This window comes from Chiloscyllium punctatum, chromosome 28, assembly GCF_047496795.1.
Source record: "Chiloscyllium punctatum isolate Juve2018m chromosome 28, sChiPun1.3, whole genome shotgun sequence".
NCBI lineage: Eukaryota > Metazoa > Chordata > Chondrichthyes > Orectolobiformes > Hemiscylliidae > Chiloscyllium > Chiloscyllium punctatum.
The window spans coordinates 15,107,970-15,132,468 of NC_092766.1; positions in this window are offsets into that span (position 1 = coordinate 15,107,970).

The window sequence follows — 24,499 nt, forward strand, 5'->3', positions numbered from 1 at the left end:
ATGGGACAATTTAGCATGGCCAATCCACCCTAACCTGCACATCCCTGGGGCACTATGGGACAATTTAGCATGGCCAATCCACCCTAACCTGCACATCCCTGGACACTATGGGACAATTTAGCACAGCCAATCCACCCTAACCTGCACATTCCTGGGCACTATGGGACAATTTAGCATGGCCAATCCACCCTAACCTGCACACCCCTGGGCACTATGGGACAATTTAGAATGGCCAATCCCCCCTAACCTGCACATCCCTGGGCACTATGGGACAATTTAGCACAGCCAATCCACCCTAACCTGCACATCCCTGGGCACTATGGGACAAATTAGCATGGCCAATCCACCCCAACCTGTACATCCCTGGGCATTATGGGACAATTTAGCATGGCCAATCCACCCCAACCTGTACATCCCTGGGCATTATGGGACAATTTAGCATGGCCAATCCACCCTAACCTGCACATCCCTGGGCACTATGGGACAAATTAGCATGGCCAATCCACCCCAACCTGTACATCCCTGGGCATTATGGGACAATTTAGCATGGCCAATCCACCCTAACCTGCACATCCCTGGGCACTATGGGACAATTTAGTATGGCTAATCCACCCTAACCTGCACATCCCTGGGCACTATGGGACAATTTAGCATGGCCAATCCACCCTAACCTGCACATCCCGGGGCACTATGGGACAATTTAGCATGGCCAATCCACCCTAACCTGCACATCCCTGGGCACTATGGGACAAATTAGCATGGCCAATCCACCCCAACCTGTACATCCCTGGGCATTATGGGACAATTTAGCACAGCCAATCCACCCTAACCTGCACATTCCTGGGCACTATGGGACAATTTAGCATGGCCAATCCACCCCAACCTGTACATCCCTGGGCATTATGGGACAATTTAGCATGGCCAATCCACCCTAACCTGCACATCCCTGGGCACTATGGGACAATTTAGCATGGCTAATCCACCCTAACCTGCACATCCCAGGGCACTATGGGACAATTTAGCATGGCCAATCCACCCTAACCTGCACATCCCGGGGCACTATGGGACAATTTAGCATGGCCAATCCACCCTAACCTGCACATCCCTGGGCACTAGGGGACAATTTAGCATGGCCAACCCACCCTAACCTACACATCCCTGGGCACTACGGGACAATTTAGCATGGCCAATCCACCCTAACCTGCACATCCCTGGGCACTAGGGGACAATTTAGCATGGCCAACCCACCCTAACCTACACATCCCTGGGCACTACGGGACAATTTAGCATGGCCAATCCCCCCTAACCTGCACATCCCTGGGCACTATGGGACAATTTAGCATGGCCAATCCACCCTAACCTGCACATCCCTGGGGCACTATGGGACAATTTAGCATGGCCAATCCACCCTAACCTGCACATCCCTGGACACTATGGGACAATTTAGCATGGCCTATCCCCCCTAACCTGCACATCCCTGGGCATTATGGGACAATTTAGCACAGCCAATCCACCCTAACCTGCACATTCCTGGGCACTATGGGACAATTTAGCATGGCCAATCCACCCCAACCTGTACATCCCTGGGCATTATGGGACAATTTAGCATGGCCAATCCACCCTAACCTGCACATCCCTGGGCACTATGGGACAATTTAGCATGGCTAATCCACCCTAACCTGCACATCCCAGGGCACTATGGGACAATTTAGCATGGCCAATCCACCCTAACCTGCACATCCCGGGGCACTATGGGACAATTTAGCATGGCCAATCCACCCTAACCTGCACATCCCTGGGCACTATGGGACAAATTAGCATGGCCAATCCACCCCAACCTGTACATCCCTGGGCATTATGGGACAATTTAGCACAGCCAATCCACCCTAACCTGCACATTCCTGGGCACTATGGGACAATTTAGCATGGCCAATCCACCCCAACCTGTACATCCCTGGGCATTATGGGACAATTTAGCATGGCCAATCCACCCTAACCTGCACATCCCTGGGCACTATGGGACAATTTAGCATGGCTAATCCACCCTAACCTGCACATCCCAGGGCACTATGGGACAATTTAGCATGGCCAATCCACCCTAACCTGCACATCCCGGGGCACTATGGGACAATTTAGCATGGCCAATCCACCCTAACCTGCACATCCCTGGGCACTAGGGGACAATTTAGCATGGCCAACCCACCCTAACCTACACATCCCTGGGCACTACGGGACAATTTAGCATGGCCAATCCACCCTAACCTGCACATCCCTGGGCACTAGGGGACAATTTAGCATGGCCAACCCACCCTAACCTACACATCCCTGGGCACTACGGGACAATTTAGCATGGCCAATCCACCCTAACCTGCACATCCCTGGGCACTATGGGACAATTTAGCATGGCCAATCCACCCTAACCTGTACATCCCTGGGGCACTATGGGACAATTTAGCATGGCCAATCCACCCTAACCTGCACATCCCTGGGGCACTATGGGACAATTTAGCATGGCCAATTGACACTAACCTGCACATCCCTGAACACTATGGGACAATTTAGCATGGCCAATCCACCCTAACCTGCACATCCCTGGGGCACTATGGGACAATTTAGCACAGCCAATCCACCCTAACCTGCACATCCCTGGGCACTATGGGACAATTTAGCATGGCCAATCCACCCCAACCTGCACATCCCTGGGGCACTATGGGACAATTTAGCATGGCCAATCCACCCTAACCTGCACATCCCTGGGCACTCTGGGACAATTTAGCATGGCCAATCCACGCTAACCTGCACATCCCTGGGGCACTATGGGACAATTTAGCACGGCCAATCCACCCTAACCTGCACATCCCTGGGGCACTACGGGACAATTTAGCATGGCCAATCCACCCTAACCTGCACATCTTTTGGACTGTGGGAGGAAACTGGAGCACCCGGAGGAAACCCACACAGTCACGGGGAGAATATGCAAACCCCACACAGAGAGATAATTGCCCAAGGTGGGAATCGAACCTGGGTCCCTGGTGTGTGAGGCAGCGGTGCTAACCACTGAGCCATTGTGCCGCCCTTTTGGAATATTGCGCGCAATTCTGGTCCCCTTCCTATCGGAAAGATGTTGTGAAACCTGAAAGGGTTCAGAAAAGATTGACAAGGATGTTGGAGGGTTTGAGCTACAGGGAGAGGCTGAACAGGCTGGGGCTGTTTTCCCTGGAGCGTCGGAGGCTGAGGGGTGACCTTATAGAGGTTTATAAAATCATGAGGGGACATGGATAGGGTTAATAGGCAAGGTCTTTTCCCCAGGGTGGGGGAAGCCCAGAACTAGAGGGTTAAGGTGAGAGGGGAAAGATAGAAAAGGGACCTGAGGGGCAACTTTTTCACACAGAGGTGGGTGTATGGAATGCGCTGCCAGAGGAAGTGGTGGAGGCTGGTACAATGACAGCATTTATAAGGCATCTGGGGACATGAATAGGAAGGGTTTGGAGGGATAGGGGCTGGGTGCTGGCAAATGGGACTGGATTAATTTAGGATATATGGACAAGTCGGACCAAAGGGTCTGTTTCCATGCTGTGTGACTCTATCACTGAGAGCCCGGTGACTATGATTTATAATTCTCGACAGTAAAGTTTCCTTTCAGATGTTGTAACCGTTTGAAGTTCAGAATGAAGCCAAGATTAGACGTTAAGAACACACTCAATTTCACCGGCTGGAGAAGTCCTCAAAAACTTTATGGTCGGATTGGAAAAATATTTGAGCCATTAAACTCCAGGCAGTGTCGAGAGAGGGTTTGACACATGACTGGTGTTCTGTCGGATTGGAATAAGTGATTGGCTCCTCGCAGGGTTGACTGGGATCAGCCTCTGTGCTGTGGTTCCTGGCGCCAAGTTGCTTTTTATGAATCCCAGCTTCTGGAAGCAGTATTCTGAAATGGAAAATGAACAAGCAGCTCAGTTACAAACGCAGCGGCGAACGTAGGCTACTCACAACGAGGCAAGAACAGCAGGGAACGAACTGTGGCAGGGCCAGCAGGATTACAGACCAGAGTGCATCTGCACAGACACAAACACAGACGCACACACGCTCACAGAGACACTCAGAGAGACAGACACTCAGAGAGACATACACACACACACACACGCTCACAGAGACACTCAGAGAGACAGACACTCAGAGACACACACACAGAGACACTCAGAGAGAGACAGGCACTCAGAGAGACACACACAGAGACGCACACACACACACACACACACACACACAGAGGCACTCAGAGAGACACACAGACATACACACAGATACAGAGACACTCATAGAGAGACAGACACACACACACAGACACTCAGAGAGACACACAGACATACACACAGATACAGAGACACTCAGAGACAGGCACACACACAGACACTCAGAGAGACACACTCAGACACACACACACACACACAGACACTCAGAGAGACAGACACTCAGAGAGACACACTCAGACACACACTCACACACACACACACAGAGGCACTCAGAGAGGCACTCAGAGAGACACACAGATACAGAGACACTCATAGAGAGACAGACACACACACACAGACACTCATAGAGACACACCCTCATAGACACAGACACACACACACAGAGGCACTCAGACAGACACACAGACATACACACAGATACAGAGACACTCATAGAGAGACAGACACACACACACAGACACTCATAGAGACACACCCTCACAAACACACACACACACAGAGGTACTCAGAGAGAGACACAGACATACATACACAGACACACTCACAGACATTCATAGAGACACACTCAGACACACACACAGAAACACTCAGAGACACATTCAGACACAGACACACACACTCACAGAAACACTCAGAGACACATTCAGACACAGACACACACACTCACAGAGACACTCAGAAAGACACATTCAGACACAGACACACTCACAGAGACACTCAGACACAAACACAGACTCTTACACACACACATACTCACAGAGACAGACACACACTCACACAGAGACACTCAGAGACACACTCAGACACAGACTCGCACACACAGTCACAGACTCTCTCTCACACACACATACACTCATACACACAGACACAAACACGCACACAGACAGACACACATGGACACAGATAGAGAGAGAGAGACAGAGAGGGAGAAACAGATTGAATGAGAGAGAGAGACAGGCAGAGAGAAAGAGACGTATGTGCACACACACACATAAACACAGGCAGAGAAATAGAGATACACAGACAGGTAGAGATATAGAGAGATATATACACACACACACAGGCACAGAGAGAGAGAGAGAAAGACAAGGAAAGAGAGAGTGAGAGGAAGGAGAGAGAGAAAGAGAGAAGAGACTCAGAAAGAGAGACATGAATAGAGAGAGAGAGGGAAAGATACAAACACAGACAGAGAGGGAGACAGACAAAGAGAGGGATGGGGTGGGACAGAGAGACACAGACAGATATAATGATACATAAGCAGAGAGAGCTCTCTGCTCTCAGACCCTTCAACGGTAGCTTGTACATCTTGCGTTCACTGTACAGAAGTGGGATGTTTGGTCAGCGCGTGGCGAAATGGTCGAGCCAGGGACAACTTGATACTGTCCGAAAAATCAGACAGGTGACAGAACAGGGAAGCAAACTTTCAGAAACCTCAAACACACACTGGTCGATGGAATACCTGCACCTACTCAGCACTGAGTTCACCAAATAAAACGACCTGCCCCCACAGAGACAGAAACTAAAACTGAATCTTCACACGGGAAATTTATTCAACTAAAATGTCATATTGGAGTCTGAATGCACTGCAGTCTGAAAGCCTCCCATGTTAGGCTTGTGCTTCTTGGTAAATCAGTCTCTTTTATTGGGAATCACAGAATCCCCTACAGAGTGGAAGCAGGCCATTCGGCCTATCGAGACTCACCAATCCAGTGAAAAACATTGCACCCTGAACCCATCTGCTTCACCAATCCTTGAAACCCAGTCTTACCCATGGCCAATCCACCCTAAACCTGCACATCCCTGGGGCACTATGGGACAATTTAGCATGGCCAATCCACCCTAACCTGCACATCCCTGGGGCACTATGGGACAATTTAGCATGGCCAATCCACCCTAACCTGTACATCCCTGGGGCACTATGGGACAATTTAGCACGGCCAATCCACCCTAACCTGCACATCCCTGGGCACTATGGGACAATTTAGCATGGCCAATCCACCCTAACCTGCACATCCCTGGGCACTATGGGACAATTTAGCATGGCCAATCCACCCTAACCTGCACATCCCTGGGCACTATGGGACAATTTAGCATGGCCAATCCACCCTAACCTGCACATCCCTGGGGCACTATGGGACAATTTAGCATGGCCAATCCACCCTAACCTGCACATCCCTGGGGCACTATGGGACAATTTAGCACGGCCAATCCACCCTAACCTGCACATCCCTGGGCACTATGGGACAATTTAGCATGGCCAATCCACCCTAACCTGTACATCCCTGGGCACTATGGGACAATTTAGCATGGCCAATCCACCCTAACCTGCACATCCCTGGGGCACTATGGGACAATTTAGCACGGCCAATCCACCCTAACCTGCACATCCCTGGGCACTATGGGACAATTTAGCATGGCCAATCCACCCTAACCTGCACATCCCTGGGGCACTATGGGACAATTTAGCACGGCCAATCCACCCTAACCTGCACATCCCTGGGCACTATGGGACAATTTAGCATGGCCAATCCACCCTAACCTGCACATCCCTGGGCACTATGGGACAATTTAGCATGGCCAATCCACCCTAACCTGCACATCCCTGGGCACTATGGGACAATTTAGCATGGCCAATCCACCCTAACCTGCACATCCCTGGGGCACTATGGGACAATTTAGCATGGCCAATCCACCCTAACCTGCACATCCCTGGGGCACTATGGGACAATTTAGCATGGCCAATCCACCCTAACCTGCACATCCCTGGGCACTATGGGACAATTTAGCATGGCCAAGCCACCCTAACCTGCACATCCCTGGACACTATGGGACAATTTCCCATGGCCAATCCACCCTAACCTGCACATCCCTGGGCACTATGGGACAATTTAGCATGGCCAATCCACCCTAACCTGCACATCCCTGGGGCACTATGGGACAATTTAGAACGGCCAAACCACCCTAACCTGCACATCCCTGGGCACTACGGGACAATTTAGCACGGCCAATACACCCTAACCTGCACATCCCTGGGCACTATGGGACAATTTAGCATGGCCAACCCACCCTAACCTGCACATCCCTGGGCACTATGGGACAATTTAGCATGGCCAATCCACCCTAACCTGCACATCCCTGGGGCACTATGGGACAATTTAGCATGGCCAATCCACCCTAACCTGCACATTTTTGGACTGTGGGAGGAAACTGGAGCACCCGGAGGAAACCCACGCAGACACGGGGAGAATGTGCAAACTCCACAGTTGCCCCGAGGGGGGAATCGAACCTGGGTCTGTGGCGCCATGAGGCAGGGAACAAATGGCAAGTTCTGACAGGACCTTATAAAACTACACATAAATATTACTCTGCCTGGGCAGACCCACTGTTCACAGAAGGCCTCAGAAATATCAATGGGGCGTCATCTGTGCCCATACCCGGTCAGGAATAGCCCAATATGGAGGTCCACAAATTAGCCCCTGTGTAGGGCAGGAGGGCTCAATACTCCAAGTGCCTGGATCTGCAATGCCCTTAAAAGTTCAGCAACAACATCGCAAAGACTGGAAGAGGAGCTGCAAACTCACATGTTCAACATAAACACGGAACATGGTGGTCAGCACTGACCCTCTGACAGCGCCCACTCCCTCAGCACTGACCCTCCCACAGCGCCCACTCCCTCAGCACTGACCCTCTGACAGTGCCCACTCCCTCAGCACTGACCCTCCCACAGCGCCCACTCCCTCAGCACTGACCCTCTGACAGCACCCACTCCCTCAGCACTGACCCTCCCACAGCACCCACTCCCTCAGCACTGACCCTCCCACAGTGCCCACTCCCTCAGCACTGACCCTCCCACAGCGCCCGCTCCCTCAGCACTGACCCTCCCACAGTGCCCACTCCCTCAGCACTGACCCTCCCACACCGCCCATTCCCTCAGCACTGACCCTCCCACAGTGCCCGCTCCCTCAGCACTGACCCTCCCACAGTGCCCACTCCCTCAGCACTGACCCTCCCACACCGCCCATTCCCTCAGCACTGACCCTCCCACAGTGCCCGCTCCCACAGCACTGACCCTCCCACAGTGCCCACTCCCTCAGCACTGACCCTCCCACAGTGCCCACTCCCTCAGCACTGACCCTCCGACAGTGCCCGCTCCCTCAGTACTGACCCTCCCACAGTGCCCACTCCCTCAGCACTGACCCTCCCACAGCGCCCACTCCCGCAGCACTGACCCTCCAACAGCGCCCACTCCCTCAGCATTGACCCTCCCACAGCGCCCACTCCCTCAGCACTGACCCTCCAACAGCGCCCACTCCCTCAGCACTGACCCTCCCACAGCGCCCACTCCCTCAGCACTGACCCTCCAACAGCGCCCACTCCCTCAGCACTGACCCTCCGACAGCACCCACTCCCTCAGCACTGACCCTCCCACACCACCCACTCCCTCAGCACTGACCCTCCCACAGCACCCACTCCCTCAGCACTGACCCTCCGACAGCGCCCACTCCCTCAGCACTGACCCTCCCACAGCACCCACTCCCTCAGCACTGACCCTCCCACAGCGCCCACTCCCTCAGCACTGACCCTCCCACAGTGCCCGCTCCCTCAGCACTGACCCTCCCACAGTGCCCACTCCCTCAGCACTGACCCTCCCACAGTGCCCACTCCCTCAGCACTGACCCTCCAACAGCGCCCACTCCCTCAGCACTGACCCGACCACAGCGCCCGCTCCCTCAGCACTGACCCTCCCACAGTGCCCACTCCCTCAGCACTGACCCTCCCACAGCACCCACTCCCTCAGCACTGACCCTCCCACAGCGCCCACTCCCTCAGCACTGACCCTCCGACAGCGCCCACTCCCTCAGCACTGACCCTCCCACAGCACCCACTCCCTCAGCACTGACCCTCCCACAGCGCCCACTCCCTCAGCACTGACCCTCCCACAGTGCCCGCTCCCTCAGCACTGACCCTCCCACAGTGCCCACTCCCTCAGCACTGACCCTCCCACAGCGCCCACTCCCTCAGCACTGACCCTCCAACAGCGCCCACTCCCTCAGCACTGACCCTCCCACAGCGCCCGCTCCCTCAGCACTGACCCTCCCACAGTGCCCACTCCCTCAGCACTGACCCTCCCACAGCACCCACTCCCTCAGCACTGACCCTCCCACAGCGCCCACTCCCTCAGCACTGACCCTCCCACAGCCCCCACTCCCTCAGCACTGACCCTCCGACAGTGCCCGCTCCCTCAGCACTGACCGTCTCACAGGGCCCCCTCCCTCAGCACTGACCCTCCCACAGTGCCCACTCCCTCAGCACTGACCCTCCCACAGTGCCCACTCCCTCAGCACTGACCCTCCGACAGCGCCCACTCCCTCATTGCTGACCCTCCCACAGTGCCCACTCCCTCAGCACTGACCCTCCCACAGCACCCACTCCCTCAGCACTGACCCTCCCACAGCGCCCACTCCCTCAGCACTGACCCTCCGACAGCGCCCACTCCCTCAGCACTGACCCTCCCACAGCACCCACTCCCTCAGCACTGACCCTCCCACAGCGCCCACTCCCTCAGCACTGACCCTCCCACAGTGCCCGCTCCCTCAGCACTGACCCTCCCACAGCGCCCACTCCCTCAGCACTGACCCTCCCACAGCGCCCACTCCCTCAGCACTGACCCTCCAACAGCGCCCACTCCCTCAGCACTGACCCTCCCACAGCGCCCACTCCCTCAGCACTGACCCTCCAACAGCGCCCACTCCCTCAGCACTGACCCTCCCACAGCGCCCACTCCCTCAGCACTGACCCTCCCACAGCACCCACTCCCTCAGCACTGACCCTCCCACAGCGCCCACTCCCTCAGCACTGACCCTCCCACAGCCCCCACTCCCTCAGCACTGACCCTCCGACAGTGCCCGCTCCCTCAGCACTGACCCTCTCACAGGGCCCACTCCCTCAGCACTGACCCTCCCACAGTGCCCACTCCCTCAGCATTGACCCTCCCACAGTGCCCACTCCCTCGGCACTGACCCTCTGACTGCACCCACTCCCTCAGCGCTGACCCTCCAACAGCGCCAGCTCCCTCAGCACTGACCCTCTTAGAGTTTCATAAAGTGAGAGAGAGAGAGAGAGACAGGACATAGAGAGAAAGGGAGAGAGAGAGAGAGAGAGAGAGAGAGAGAGAGAATCTGTGAACGCAGCCTGACCTCAAGGTAATTGCTAACTGCTTGTCTATATCCCAAGCCCCTACATAAACCCTGACCTTAATGTGTGGATTTGTTAAATCCTCAAGTCCGTATGTAGAATATAAGAACTTTGTACCTTCCTGAATTAAAACTCCCTAATTAATGTTAGTGTGATCTGCAAAGATGACAGAACAGCAGATGACGTTGTAACTTAATGGCAGGACTCAGAATTGAGAGAGTGACCACGTTTCTCTAGCGTCTTTCCCGGCCTCAGAACGCCATTCGCCCCATCGAATCCACTCAGACCGTGGCTGTTCTGATCCCCCTCCGCTCCCACTTTTCCCCAGAACGCTGACCCTCCGATAGCGCCCACTCCCTCAGCACTGACCCTCTGACAGCGCCCACTCCCTCAGCACTGACCCTCCCACAGCGCCCACTCCCTCAGCACTGACCCTCCCACAGCGCCCATTCCCTCAGCACTGACCCTCCGACAGCACCCGCTCCCTCAGCACTGACCCTCCCACAGCGCCCACTCCCTCAGCACTGACCCTCCGACAGCACCCGCTCCCTCAGCACTGACCCTCCGATAGTGCCCACTCCCTCAGCATTTCCCCCAGTACTGACCGTCCGAAAGCGCCCACTCCCTCAGCACTGACCCTCTGACAGCGCCCACTCCCTCAGCACTGACCCTCCCACAGCGCCCATTCCCTCAGCACTGACCCTCCGACAGCGCCCGCTCCCTCAGCACTGACCCTCCCACAGCGCCCACTCCCTCAGCACTGACCCTCCCACAGCGCCCGCTCCCTCAGCACTGACCCTCCCACAGCACCCACTCCCTCAGCGCTGACCCTCCGACAGCGCCCACTCCCTCAGCACTGACCCTCCCACAGCGCCCACTCCCTCAGCACTGACCCTCTGACAGCGCCCACTCCCTCAGCACTGACCCTCCGACAGCGCCCACTCCCTCAGTGCTGACCCTCCCACAGCGCCCACTCCCTCAGCACTGACCCTCCGACAGCGCCCACTCACTCAGTGCTGACCCTCCGACAGCGCCCACTCCCTCAGCACTGACCCTCCGACAGCACCCACTCCCTCAGCACTGACCCTCCGACAGCACCCACTCCCTCAGCACTGACCCTCCCACAGCGCCCACTCCCTCAGTGCTGACCCTCCCACAGCGCCCACTCCCTCAGTACTGACCCTCCGACAGCGCCCACTCACTCAGCGCTGACCCTCCGACAGCGCCCACTCCCTCAGCACTGACCCTCCGACAGCGCCCACTCCCTCAGCACTGACCCTCCGACAGCGCCCACTCCCTCAGCACTGACCCTCCGACAGCGCCCACTCCCTCAGCACTGACCCTCCGACAGCACCCACTCCCTCAGCACTGACCCTCCGACAGCGCCCACTCCCTCAGTGCTGACCCTCCCACAGCGCCCAATCCCTCAGCACTGACCCTCCGACAGCGCCCACTCACTCAGTGCTGACCCTCCGACAGTGCCCACTCCCTCAGCACTGACCCTCCCACAGCGCCCACTCCCTCAGCACTGACCCTCCGACAGCGCCCACTCCCTCAGCACTGACCCTCCGACAGCACCCACTCCCTCAGCACTGACCCTCCGACAGCGCCCACTCCCTCAGTGCTGACCCTCCCACAGCGCCCAATCCCTCAGCACTGACCCTCCGACAGCGCCCACTCACTCAGTGCTGACCCTCCGACAGTGCCCACTCCCTCAGCACTGACCCTCCCACAGCGCCCACTCCCTCAGCACTGACCCTCCCACAGCGCCCACTCCCTCAGCACTGACCCTCCGACAGCGCCCACTCCCTCAGCACTGACCCTCCGACAGCGCCCACTCCCTCAGCACTGACCCTCCGACAGCGCCCACTCCCTCAGCACTGACCCTCCGACAGCGCCGACTCCCTCAGTGCTGACCCTCCCACAGCGCCCAATCCCTCAGCACTGACCCTCCGACAGCGCCCACTCACTCAGTGCTGACCCTCCGACAGTGCCCACTCCCTCAGCACTGACACTCCCACAGCGCCCACTCCCTCAGCACTGACCCTCCCACAGCGCCCACTCCCTCAGCACTGACCCTCCCAAAGCGCCCACTCCCTCAGCACTGACCCTCCCACAGCGCCCGCTCCCTCAGCACTGACCAAAAATCTCTCTCTCTCTCAGCCTCGAACATCCGCGCGGAACAGCAGAAGTGAGCCATTCAGCCCATTGGGTCTGTCCCACTCATTCGGGATGGGATGGGGAACAAATGTCTTCACCCAGAGAGTCGGGGGGAGCCTGTGGGATTCCCTGTCCCAGAGAGCGGTCGGGGTTGGAACATGGAACATTCTCGCGAAGGAATTGGATAGAAATCTAAAGGGGATAAAATGGGGGAACAGGGGATACCCTGCCGGGATAGTATTGAGCAGACTTGAAGGGGCTGAATGGCTGAGTCCCGCTCTTATTTTCTACGCTTTCACATTTCACACAGCCCAAGACAGTCGGCGTCCAGTGGTAGCGCCTCTACCTCTAAACCAGAAGGTCACGGTTCAAGTTCCGACCCCTTCTGTGTCCAGTTCTGGTGGCCCTGTTTCAGGAAGGAGATTTTTAAGCTGGAGAGGGTTCAGAAGAGATTTACCGGGATGTTGCCGGGTGTGGAGGGTTTGAGTTATATAGAAAAGCCGAGACTTTCTTTTCCCTGGAGTGTCAGAGGTTGAGAGATGACCTCTTGGACCTTTATAAAAACAGGAGGGGCATGGACAAGGTATATGGGAGGTTTCTTTTCCCGAGGATTGGGGGATTTCAAGACTTGGGGTGGGGGGGTGGGGGGAACACATTTTTAAAGTGAGAGGAGAGAGATTTTAAAAAGACATGAGGGGCAAATCTTTCACACAGAGGGCGGTTCGTGTGTGGAATGAACTTCCCGAGGAAGTGCAGGACGTGGGTGCACCTTTAAAAGAACATTTGGATAAGGGCGTGACTAGGAAAGGTTTGGAGGGGATATAGGCCACTCGGCCCGCTTGAGTCTTCTCCGCCATTCAATACTAGCCCAGCTGGTCATCCAACTCAGCATCCCCGTTTTCCCCCATTTCATCCCTTTCAGGTCTCCACCCGATTGCCTTCTCAAAAAACGTTCCCCGTTCCGGCTTTCTGAGACAGGGAATCCCACAGGCTCCCCCCCCCCCCCCCCCACTCTCTGGGCGAGGAACATCGCTCCCCATCTCGATGGGATGGACCCAATGGGCTGAATGGCCCACATCTGCTGTTACGCTGAGGGAGGGATTTTTAATCAGGAAGGAATCCCAACTTTCTGGGGAAGAGCGGGAGCTGAGGACTAGTTTAGTTTGCGATTGCGTTTGGCATGGGCTGTTGGACCGAAGGGCCTGTTTCCACACTGTATGACTCTAAGTCCCAGCTACGCTGGAGATTAGGTTAGATGACTCACCGTGTGGAAACAGGCCCTTCGGCCCAACTCGTCCACACCCCACCCCCCTGCGTTTACCCCTTCACCTAACACTACGGGCAATTTAGCGTGGCCAATTCACCTAATCCGCACATCTTTGGACTGTGGGGAGGAAACTAGAGCAAACTCACACAGACACGGGGAGAATGTGCAAACTCCACACAGTCAGTCGCCTGAGGCGGGAATTGAACCCAGGTCCTCTGGCGCTGTGAGGCAGCAGTGCTAACCACTGTGCCACGTCATGGACAGAGTGACTGCAAGTACATACAGGTTATACCTGCAGGTTAATAAAGTAAACGAGAACGATGAGCATCAGTGGGCCGTTCAGCCCCTGCTTCGCCATTTGATATGATCGTGTCTGACCTGATCACAGCCTGAACACCTTCTGCCCACCCTCCTCTGCTCTCTTCAAAGTATCACTGATTTTTAAAACAAAAATCTGTCTTTTCTCAATGCATGCTGCGTCCCAGCGCTTTGGGGGTGGAGTGGGGGAGGGGAGGTGCTTGCATGAATTCCACAGATCCGTGACCGCTCGAGAGAAGAAAGCCCTCAAATCTATCACCGCTCAGAGAGTCCAGCACGGAAAACAGACCCTTTGGGCCAACCCGTCCATGCCGACCAGATATCCCAGTCCGACTCGGTGGCTCGGTGGTTAGCGGTGCTGCCTCACAGCACCAGGGACCCGGGTTCGACTCCCCTCTGTCTGTGTGGAGTTTGCACATCCTCCCCGTGTCTGCGTGGGCTTCCTCCCACAATCCAAAGATGTGCAGGTCAGGGTGGATTGGCCGTGCTAAATTGCCTGCAGTGTTAGTCAGGGGTAAATACAGGGTAGGGGAATGGATTTGGTTGGGAGGGTCGGTGTGGACTTGTTCGGCTGAAGGGCCTGGTTCCACACTGTAGAGAATCTAATCTAATCATTTGCCAGCACCCGGCCCATCTCCCTCCAAACCCTTCCTATTCATGTCCCCATCCCAATACTTTTTAAATGCTGTCATTGTACCAGCCTCCACCACTTCCTTTGGCAGCTCATTCCATACATACACCACCCTCTGTGTGAAAAAGTTGCCCCTTAGGTCTCTTTTATATCTTTCCCCTCTCACCTTAACCCTCTAGTTCTGGACTCCCCCACCCCAGGGAAAAGACTTTGTCTATTTACCCTATCCATGCCCCTCATGATTTTATAAACCTCTATAAGGTCACCCCTCAGCCTCCGACGCTCCAGGGAAAACAGCCCCAGCCTGTTCAGCCTCTCCCTGTAGCTCAAACCCTCCAACCCTGGCAACATCCTTGTAAATCTTTTTCTGAACCATTCCAACTTTCACAACTTTCCTTCCTATAGCGGGGAGACCAGAATTGCACACAATCTTCCAAAAGTGGCCGAACCAATGTCCCTTACATCTGCAACATGACCCTCCCAACTCCTGTACTCAATACTCTGACCAATAAAGGAAAGCATACCAAACGCCTTCTTCACTATCCTATCTACCTGCGACTCCACTTTCAAGGATCTATGAACCTGCACTCCAAGGTCTCTTTGTTCAGAAGACTCTGTGGAGTCCTTTCACATCATTTGGACATCAATTAGACCTTGAATTCTTCGAGACTCTAGAGACAATTCTCCCTCCATCCTCCCTTGGAAAAGAAAGCTTTTTGATGCCAGGAATTAATCGGGCAAAGCTAAAGAGCTAAGTTGGTTCTGTTTGTGGATGTCTCCATCTGCTGGAACTGGACTGGGAGAACATATCCCAGTTGTCGCAACGCTACAGCTTTAAGAGATAGATTTTTGTCCTGGACTTTTTTTGTGTGAAGAAAGGTAGAGATAGAGACACCTAGTGGTCTGTTCCAAGCCGACTAAGAGCTGGCAGGGCCCTGGTTTTTTTTAAAAATAAAGCTACAATAGGAGCAGCCTGATGGGTGGTGTCAAGCTGACATAGAAACAGCTGCCTGTGGTTGCTGGGGTCTTGAAGCTGGAGGTGAAAACTCTTATGGTAGTCTCTGTTAGAGCTAAATGCTGGGGTTCTCTTCCTCCAGCCAGAATCAAAACCTGCATTACTAAATTTGCCTTTGTTAAAGGTGTCCTCATGGGATGTGACTGTATTGGAACAGTCACTGATAACGAGTCAAATGATCGACTGTTTTCAAGGAGAGTTACATTTTTCCAGTTCTTCTTTCTTTTCATAGAATCCCGAAAGCAGAGAGGCAGGCCAGTCGGCCCACGCCCCCACACAAGGCCTGTAATCTGGTTTTTCTCATGGTCAACCCACCCTAACCTGCACATCCCTGGGCACTATGGGACAATTTAGCATGGCCAATCCACCCTAACCTGCACATCCCTGGGCACTAGGGGACAATTTAGCATGGCCAATCCACTCTAACCTGCACATCCCTGGGCACTATGGGGCAATTTGGCATGGCCAATCCACCCTAACCTGCACATCCCTGGGCACTACGGGACAATTTAGCTTGGTCAACCCACCCTAACCTGCACATCCCTGGGCACTATGGGACAATTTAGCATGGCCATTCCACCCTAACCTGCACATCCCTGGACACTATGGGGCAATTTATCATGGCCAATCCACCCTGATCTGCACAACCGTGGATTGTGGGAGGAAACGCACGCAGAAATGTGTAAACACCACACAGTTGCCCGAGGCTGAAATCAAATCCAGGTCCCTGGCACTGTTAGGTGGCAGTGCTAACCACTGAGCCACCGTGCCCTCTAAATGTAATTGTAGATAAACATGAGGTGCTGCATTTTGGAAAGGCAAGTCTGGGCAGGACTTGCACACATCATGGTCAGGTCCTTGGGAGTGTTGCTGAACAAAGAGACCTTGGAGTGCAGGTTCTTTGAAAGTGGAGTCGCAGGTAGAAAGGATACTTGTGTTTTTTTTGGTGGGTGCACAGAATACAGGAATTAGGAGGTCCTGCTGCAGCTTTACATATAGGTGAGGCCAGTTTTGGAATACTGCGTTCAATTCTGGTGTCCCTGCTGTAGGAAAGATGTTGTGGAACTTGGAAGGGTTCAGAAAAGATTTACAACGACACTGGAGGGTTTGAGCTACAGGGAGAGGCTGAACAGGCTGGGGCTGTTTTCCCTGGAGCGTCGGAGGGGTGAGGGGGTGACCTTTATAGAGGTTTATAAAATCATGAGGGGCATGGATAGGGTAAATAGACAAGGTGTTTTTCCAAAGAGTAGGGGAGTCCAACACTAGAGGGCATAGGTTTAAGGTGAGAGGGGCAGGATTTAAGTGACTTTTGCACACAGAGGGTGGTACATGTATGGAATGAGCTGCCAGCGGTGGTGGTGGAGCTTGGGACAATGCCAACATTTAAAAGGCAGCAGGATGGGTACCTGAATGGGAAGTGATTTTTGGAGGTGCTGGTGTTGGACTGGGGTGGACAAAGTTAAAAATCACACAACACCAGCTTATAGTCCAAAAGGTTTCTTCATGAAGTCGCAGCACTTTTAAAGCTCGTGCCTCCAAATAAACCTGGTGTTGTGCGAGTTTTAACTCTGAATAGGAAGGGTTTGAGAGGGATATGGGCCAAATGCTGGCAAATTGGACTAGATTAATTTTGGATATCGGGTCAGCGCACCCAAGTTGGACTGAAGTGTCTGTTTCTGTGCTGTACAGCTCTGCGACTCTAGAACAGGCTCAAGAGGCTGAATGGCCTACTCCTGTTTCTGTGTTCCTTGGATGTTCTATCGTTTCTGCAAGCATGGGGTTCCAGGCTTCTTTTCCTCTTCAAAAACATCCAACCAATGTCTTCACCAAGGCTCATCAGCATTTATAGCCAGTTGTAGGTGCTTTGCTGTAGATGAAATTCAATAATTCTCATAAAGGGAGTCCCCAGAGGGGGCTTTGGGGAGGACTTAGGTAAAATTGTTGCCCCAACCCCTGGTGAGCAGAAATCAATAATTGTGGCCCTGACTCTTGCATAAATGCAGAGAACTGCTGGATAAACTCAGGAGGTCTTAGCAGCACTCATGGAGAGAGTCAGAAAAGGTCACACTTCAAGAATTGGAGAGATCCCCTCCCAGATTCCTGGTGCTCCAAAAGAGGGTTAATCGCGCCTTCTAGCATGCACCCCACCCCATGAACAAGAGGTGCCAGAGGCAAGACCAACGTTATGATAGCCTTCCTTGGGTGCCTGAGGGAGCAAAACCAATCAATGGGCACGGGGAGCCACGGTGCAGAACGCTGCCAAGAGACAGAAGCACATGCTGGGCTGGAGTCAAATGACAGCTCCAATTCACGAAGCCAATCAAGGGATTCTAACCGCAACCCAGCAACTGCGTTGCCACCATCACCAAGGCTACTTCACTTTTCTTTCGAGATTTATTTAACCAAATCAAATAGCAATCCTGCAGTTGCCACAGGGATCATTAATCCAGGTCCCTTGATCACCGAAGGTGCTGAATTGATTTTAACGGATTTCCAGATTACTTTTCGATTTGCAGGGACCGGAACTCACATCCACTGCGGTTACTAGCCCTGCAATACAACCACCATCACTTGAGTGGAGAAAGCATCTGGCATTGCCTCTGGGACAGGGTAACACAGGTTCAAGTCCCACCTGCGCCAGAGGTGTGTACCAACATATCTGAACAGCTGGTTCGAAAATATCTTACAAGGACGTGAGGCGATTTCTCTCAGCACATAGACTTGATGGACCTCTTTTACAGTATTGAGACAATCAGGACATTTGTGAGCGTTATTTTAACATTTATTTATTGGACTGTTGTTGGCTGGGACCAGTGCTCATTACCTAACTGCCCTCCTTGAGAAGGTTGAACGGCTGCAGACCCCCCCCCCCCCAACCATGTGGTGTAGGGACAACATACACAGCGCTATTAGGAAAGGAGCTGCAGGATTTTAACACTGAAGATATTTCCAAGTTAGGACAGTCGGCGAGAGGAGAATGTGCAGGGGCTTGAGGAATCGCGTTCCTCCCCACTTTGGTCTGAGCTCTTGGCCACCACTGTGCTCTACACCTAGCAGACTTGGGGAGGGATGGAGAGAGAATGCGGGGCATCAAGTCAAAGCATGTCATATCTTTGGACGGGACCAGTTACTTGCGGTACCAGCGGGGAGGCGGATAGAGGGCGATGGTAATGCCATTGAAATGTCAAGGATTGATGGTGAAAATTCTCTCATCGGAGATGGTCACGAGGCAGGTACACGCGTGGTATGAACGCTACTCGCCCCAGAAGGTGACGAAAACAAAACTTCCACGGGCCTGTGGAACGCCCTTCCACAAAGAGACGGTGGAAGCAGAAGCTTTCAATTTTCTACAGAGGTCACAAGGCTCTTAATGACAGAGCAGGGCTGGAGTGGCCTCTGTTGCATATGGCCAAAGTTTCACTCCACGTGTACTGGTTACGTGCTCACACATCGACGCTGGCAGGTGTCTCGTCGCTCAGGGCAAGGGAGATCCCAAGCCTCAGACCAAGGAATAAATTCAACAGGGCTGACGTGGCACAAGACACAAGCGATATAAAATAAAAAAGGACCACCCAGAAGAATCCAAACACTTTCATTTCAATCTTTGCTTTCGAGCTGGTAGGACAACACAAGCTTGAGGAACCACAGCTGCCATTCGGCTTTAGCACGGCCCCGACACCGAATTCCAAAAACTGACCAGGTTGCACCTGTTATCCTTGCATTCACTCCCAACCCACCCTTTCCTTGTTTTAGTAGACGGGGTGCTTCTACCACCTCTTCACTTGACACCCACATTACGTCTTTTTTTCCCCCCCCCCCACTCTTCCTGAACCATTTGCCTTTTGGAACAAACTCTCAGAACGCTGGAGAAACTCAGCAGGTCTGCCAGCATCAATGAGAGAGAAAAACAGTTGACTTTTTCCATCTCTGTCAGACGTATATGCAGTTTCCAACACCTATCAATTCTGTGAACTGCTTCTCTCTTTGCTTGTGCTAGCAGACCTGTTGAGTTTCTCCAATGTTCCCTGTGATTGTTTTTCCTCTTTCAGATGCTAACATAACTCTACCGCCATCACCTCCCTCCATTAACCCACAGTGGTATGTAGAGGTGGAGGTGGGTACAGCAGATGCTGGAAAAGCACAGCGGTTCAGGCAGCATCTGAGGAGCAGGAAAAATCAACGTGTCGGGCAAGAGCCCTTCAGCAGTACAGAAAGAGGCCCTTTGGCCGATCAAGTCTGTATCATCAAAACTATACAAACAGCTACACTGGTCCCACTTTCCTGCACCAGGCCCACAGCTTTGAGTGTTATGACGAGACAAGAACGAGGAGCAGGAGTACACCATTGAGCCCGCTCCACTATTCAATAACATCACGGTCGATCTTTCCCGTGGACTCTGCTCCACTTACACCGCCCGCTCACTTTCCTTCCTTTACTGTTCAAAACTGCGCCTTAAAAGCATTCAATGAGGTAGCCCCAACTGGGTGTGGAATTCCACAGATTCGCAACGCTCTGGGTGAAGAAGCTCCTCTTCAGCTCAGTCCGAAATCTGCTCTCCGCCCACCCCCCCCCCCCCTTATTGTGAGGCCAAGCCCCCCCACCCCCACTTCGTTCTAGCTTCACCTTCCTGTGGAAGCAACCTCCCTTACCTATTCCCTTTATCATTTTTTATCTTTCTATAATTTACCCCCCTCATTCTTCTAAATTCCAATGAGTCTAATCCCAGTCTACTCCGTCTCTCCTCATACGCCAACCCTCTCAACTGCAGAATCAACTGAGTGAACCCCCTCTGCACCCCCTCCAGTGCCAGTGCATCCTTTCTCAAGTAAGGAGACCAAAACCTTACACAGTAATGAGGTCACACCTGGAGTACAAGGGCACACCCAAGTAGTTTTTCTTAAAAAGGTCGAGGGGTTTAAGAGTCAGAGAGATGTACAGCATGGAAACAGACCCTTCGGTCTAACCCGTCCATGCCAACCAGATATCCCAACCCAATCTAGTCCCACCTGCCAGCACCTGGCCCATATCCCTCCCAACCCTTCCTATTCATATACCCATCCAAATGCCTCTTAAATGTTATCATTGTACCAGCCTCCACCACTTCCTCTGGCAGCTCATTCCATACACGTACCACCCTCTGCGTGAAAAAGTTGCCCCTTAGGGGAAAGATATAAAAGGGACCTCTCACCCTAAACCTATGCCCCTCTAGTTCTGGACTCCCCGACCCCAGGGAAAAGACTTTGCCTATTCACCTTATCCATGCCCCTCATAATTTTGTAAACCTCTATAAAGGTCGGTGCATTCCAGATCCCTTCCTCTGGGTAAAATGCATCTCTTGAAAACCTCCTGCCTTCTACTTTAAAATTACACCCTCGAGTTTCCAAGACAACCCTGTTAAAAGACCGACTCCTAGCAGTAAAATAAACCATCACAAGCAGTCCGGTTATAGTTTATAGAAATGTGTGTTTTTTTTTTAAAAAAAGAGACTTTTATTTCCTTGTCCTTTCTCAATTACAGGTACATTGTCCATTACTTACAAAGCAACTGGGGTGAAGGGGTCAAAACATAAAGAAAAAGTTCAGTGACACAAAAAGTTTAAAAGTTACAGTAATCCATGCAAATTATCGTACATCAGCTTAACTCTCTAAGAGAGGGAAAAATAAAGAAACCCCCCAATGGCCACCACTTGGCAAACCGTGACTATATTTTATTTTAGAAAAAAAAGCAAAGGCTTTACTTATCGCTCCCCCCCCCCCCACCCCCTCCCTTAATGGCAAAAAAAAGGGGTGTTCTTGTCATGTTAAAAAAATTTTTGTTTTGCGCTGGGGCTGATGCCGAGAGAGAGAGAGAGAGAGATATATAAAGAAAATCTCCCCTTAGCACCAGGCTGGCCGAAATCTCGCACAGCTCTTGCTCCCACTTTTGCGCGTTTCCCTGCGCAACACCCCCCCCCTCAACTTGGTGCTCAGACCCCATCCCAGAAGGAGGGGTGGGGACAGATGAGTGTCAGACAATTTCCCACGAGCGCCCTGAATTGAGCTGCACCCACCAACCCCTCCCCCACAGAAAATGATGCGTATCAAAATGATTGGGGGGGGGGGGGGGCGGCCCAATCCTTGACGACTATAAATTCGCATCCCTCCCCAGTTGTCGGCCAGAGGAAACAGTTGCCTTGAGATCCCGTCGACAATTTCGCCCAGGAGTAATCAATGGTGGGGTGGGGGGGGGGGGGGGGGACACACACGCGCAGAACAGACGCTTCAGCTGAAAGGGATGGGGCACCCCGAAAAAAATCAGGTGGAGCCTTCTATAAACGGGTCACCGTGGGGCCCATGAGCAGATTCCCCCCCCAAATCGGTCGTCACCCACAGCCACACAATCTGTCCTTAATGTACTCACAAAAAACAAAGCAGAGGTTGGTCAGCTTTCTCAGCTGCACCCTGCCAGTGGATTCCAGTTTTCTGATGGCGCCGGGAGGCTATGATCCCATGGGTCAGGAGGGGGTAGGGTATTGCACAGGATAGGAAGGTTCGGATGGGAGGGGGGGGGTTGGAAGAAGGGCCTGTTGTTGCAGCCCTGAAGAGCCTACACGTAGGCAGGCACTCTCAATGGGCACACAGCATCCAGAGGACACAGTACCACACAATAAGTGACAAGGACAACCTGTCGAGGAAGTGTCACAGCAGGGGGGGGGGCGGTTGGAGGGGGTATTTTCTTTAGTGACTCACAGCAGACCCCGAGGACCTGGGTCTCTACCATGTTCAAAATCTGGATAAATACTTGATGTAGGGGGGGTGAAAACTCTGCAGGATTAGGGAACGGAGTGGCACGGTCTGGGGCGAGAGCTTCTTTCAAAAAAGGGCTGGCACAGACAGGAGGGCAGAATGGCCTCCTCCTACAACAACAGCAGATACTGCGGATGCTGGAAACCTATAACCAACACAGAGAATACAGAGGAAACCCAGCATCTGTGGAAAGAGAAACAGAGTGAATGCTTCGTGCCACACGGGACTCTGAAACGTTAACCCTGTATCTCTCTCCACAGACGCTGCCAGACCTGCTGGGTTTCTCCAGCGTTTCTCTGTCGGTTGACCCAGGATCGAGACTCCGCCACAGGTTAGCAACGCCACACAGTTTTACACTGTTCTGGGGAACAACATCACACCCGCTGGGGTTCAAACCCACTGGTGGAGCTTCCGTTAGACGAGGGGAATCAGGGCGATGGGGTTCAGTTGCAGATTAGCCCCGATCTCGGGGCCCAGTACCTCACACTCGAGGGCATGAGTGCAGGGAGGCCAATCGCCTGTGAACGGCCTTGCAGCAGAGCCTGGCATTCCCCCCCCCCCCCCCCCCCCGCCCGATACCCTCAACTGATTTCTTTTGGGAGCGGGTGATCCTAGTCAGCCTTGCAGCCCTTGCCAAATGCTGGCAGTAGTGGTGGTTTGGCAGAAGAGAAAAAGGGAAAGTGAACTAAAGAGCACAGGAGAAAGACAGTGGCAGACAGCAAGAGTGGGGAAAAAAAGGATTGCGAGAAACAAGGTGAGCAAATGAGAAAGAAAGTACTCAACCGAGAGAGAGAGAGAGAGAGAGAGAGAGAGAGAGAGAGAGAGAGAGAGAGAGAGAGAGAAAGAAACATGGCAAGTGAGAGAGTGCGGGAAACAAGGCAAGTGAACCAGAGAGAAACAAGATGATCAAGTGAGTGAGAAACGAGGTAAGTGGGGGGGGGGAAAAAGAGAGAGAGAGAGAGAGACAGACAGACAGAGATAGAAACAAGGCGAACGAGAGAGAAAGAAAAAAAGGATTGCAAGACAGAAAAAGTGAGAGACGGAAAGAGAGTGAGAGAAAGGAAAAAGAGAAACCCTTGTCCTGGATGCTCAGCCTGCATTCTGATAGCTCCCTAAACCGGCTGTGGCAGCCCTGGGTACCCACAATGGGGAAGGTGGCCAAAATGTGTCCCGCATTATCAGGACATTTGAGCGACCTGGTGTCTTAGCCGATTGTATAAGAAAACAAAAACACCAACGATGAGAGGGGGAGGGGGTGGGAAGAGAGAGAGAGAGAGAGAGAGAGAGAGAGAGAGAGAGGGAGAGAGAGAGAGAGAGAGAGAAAAACACTGATCCTTATATACATCAATTATTTACAACTGTGGCAAAGTAACTGAGCAGAGATTAAACATACATTATACACTCATTCAGAATATCTGCTTTAGGAAAGTTCCATATTGCTGAGTTTCAGGCTGCTCCCTAAAATCTGGCTGCAGGCCCCAGTTCTCTCTCACACACAGCCATTCCTCTATCCACTGACCCTCCCTGGCCATGAGGAAAAGGATCTCTAACTCCACACACCCCCCCCCACCCCCCCCGCCCCCATCACTGCCTTCACACGGAAAACAGAGCTGCCCCTCCCCGTCAAACCATTACCCAAGGGCCGCTTTGACTGGCACCATTTATTCACCACTCCTGCACCCCCCGCCCACCCCTCAACCCCAAAACAGATGTGGCACCACCCTCAGGCCAGGAGACTCTCAAAGCAATGTGCTGACCCTGCCAGCGCCCTCAGCGAGAAAAAGGGAGGACCAGATATGTTTCTCAATACCATCCCCCCTCACCCTCCCCCCACAAATCAGATCTATCAATAGCTAAAGTTTCAACAAATTTATAAAA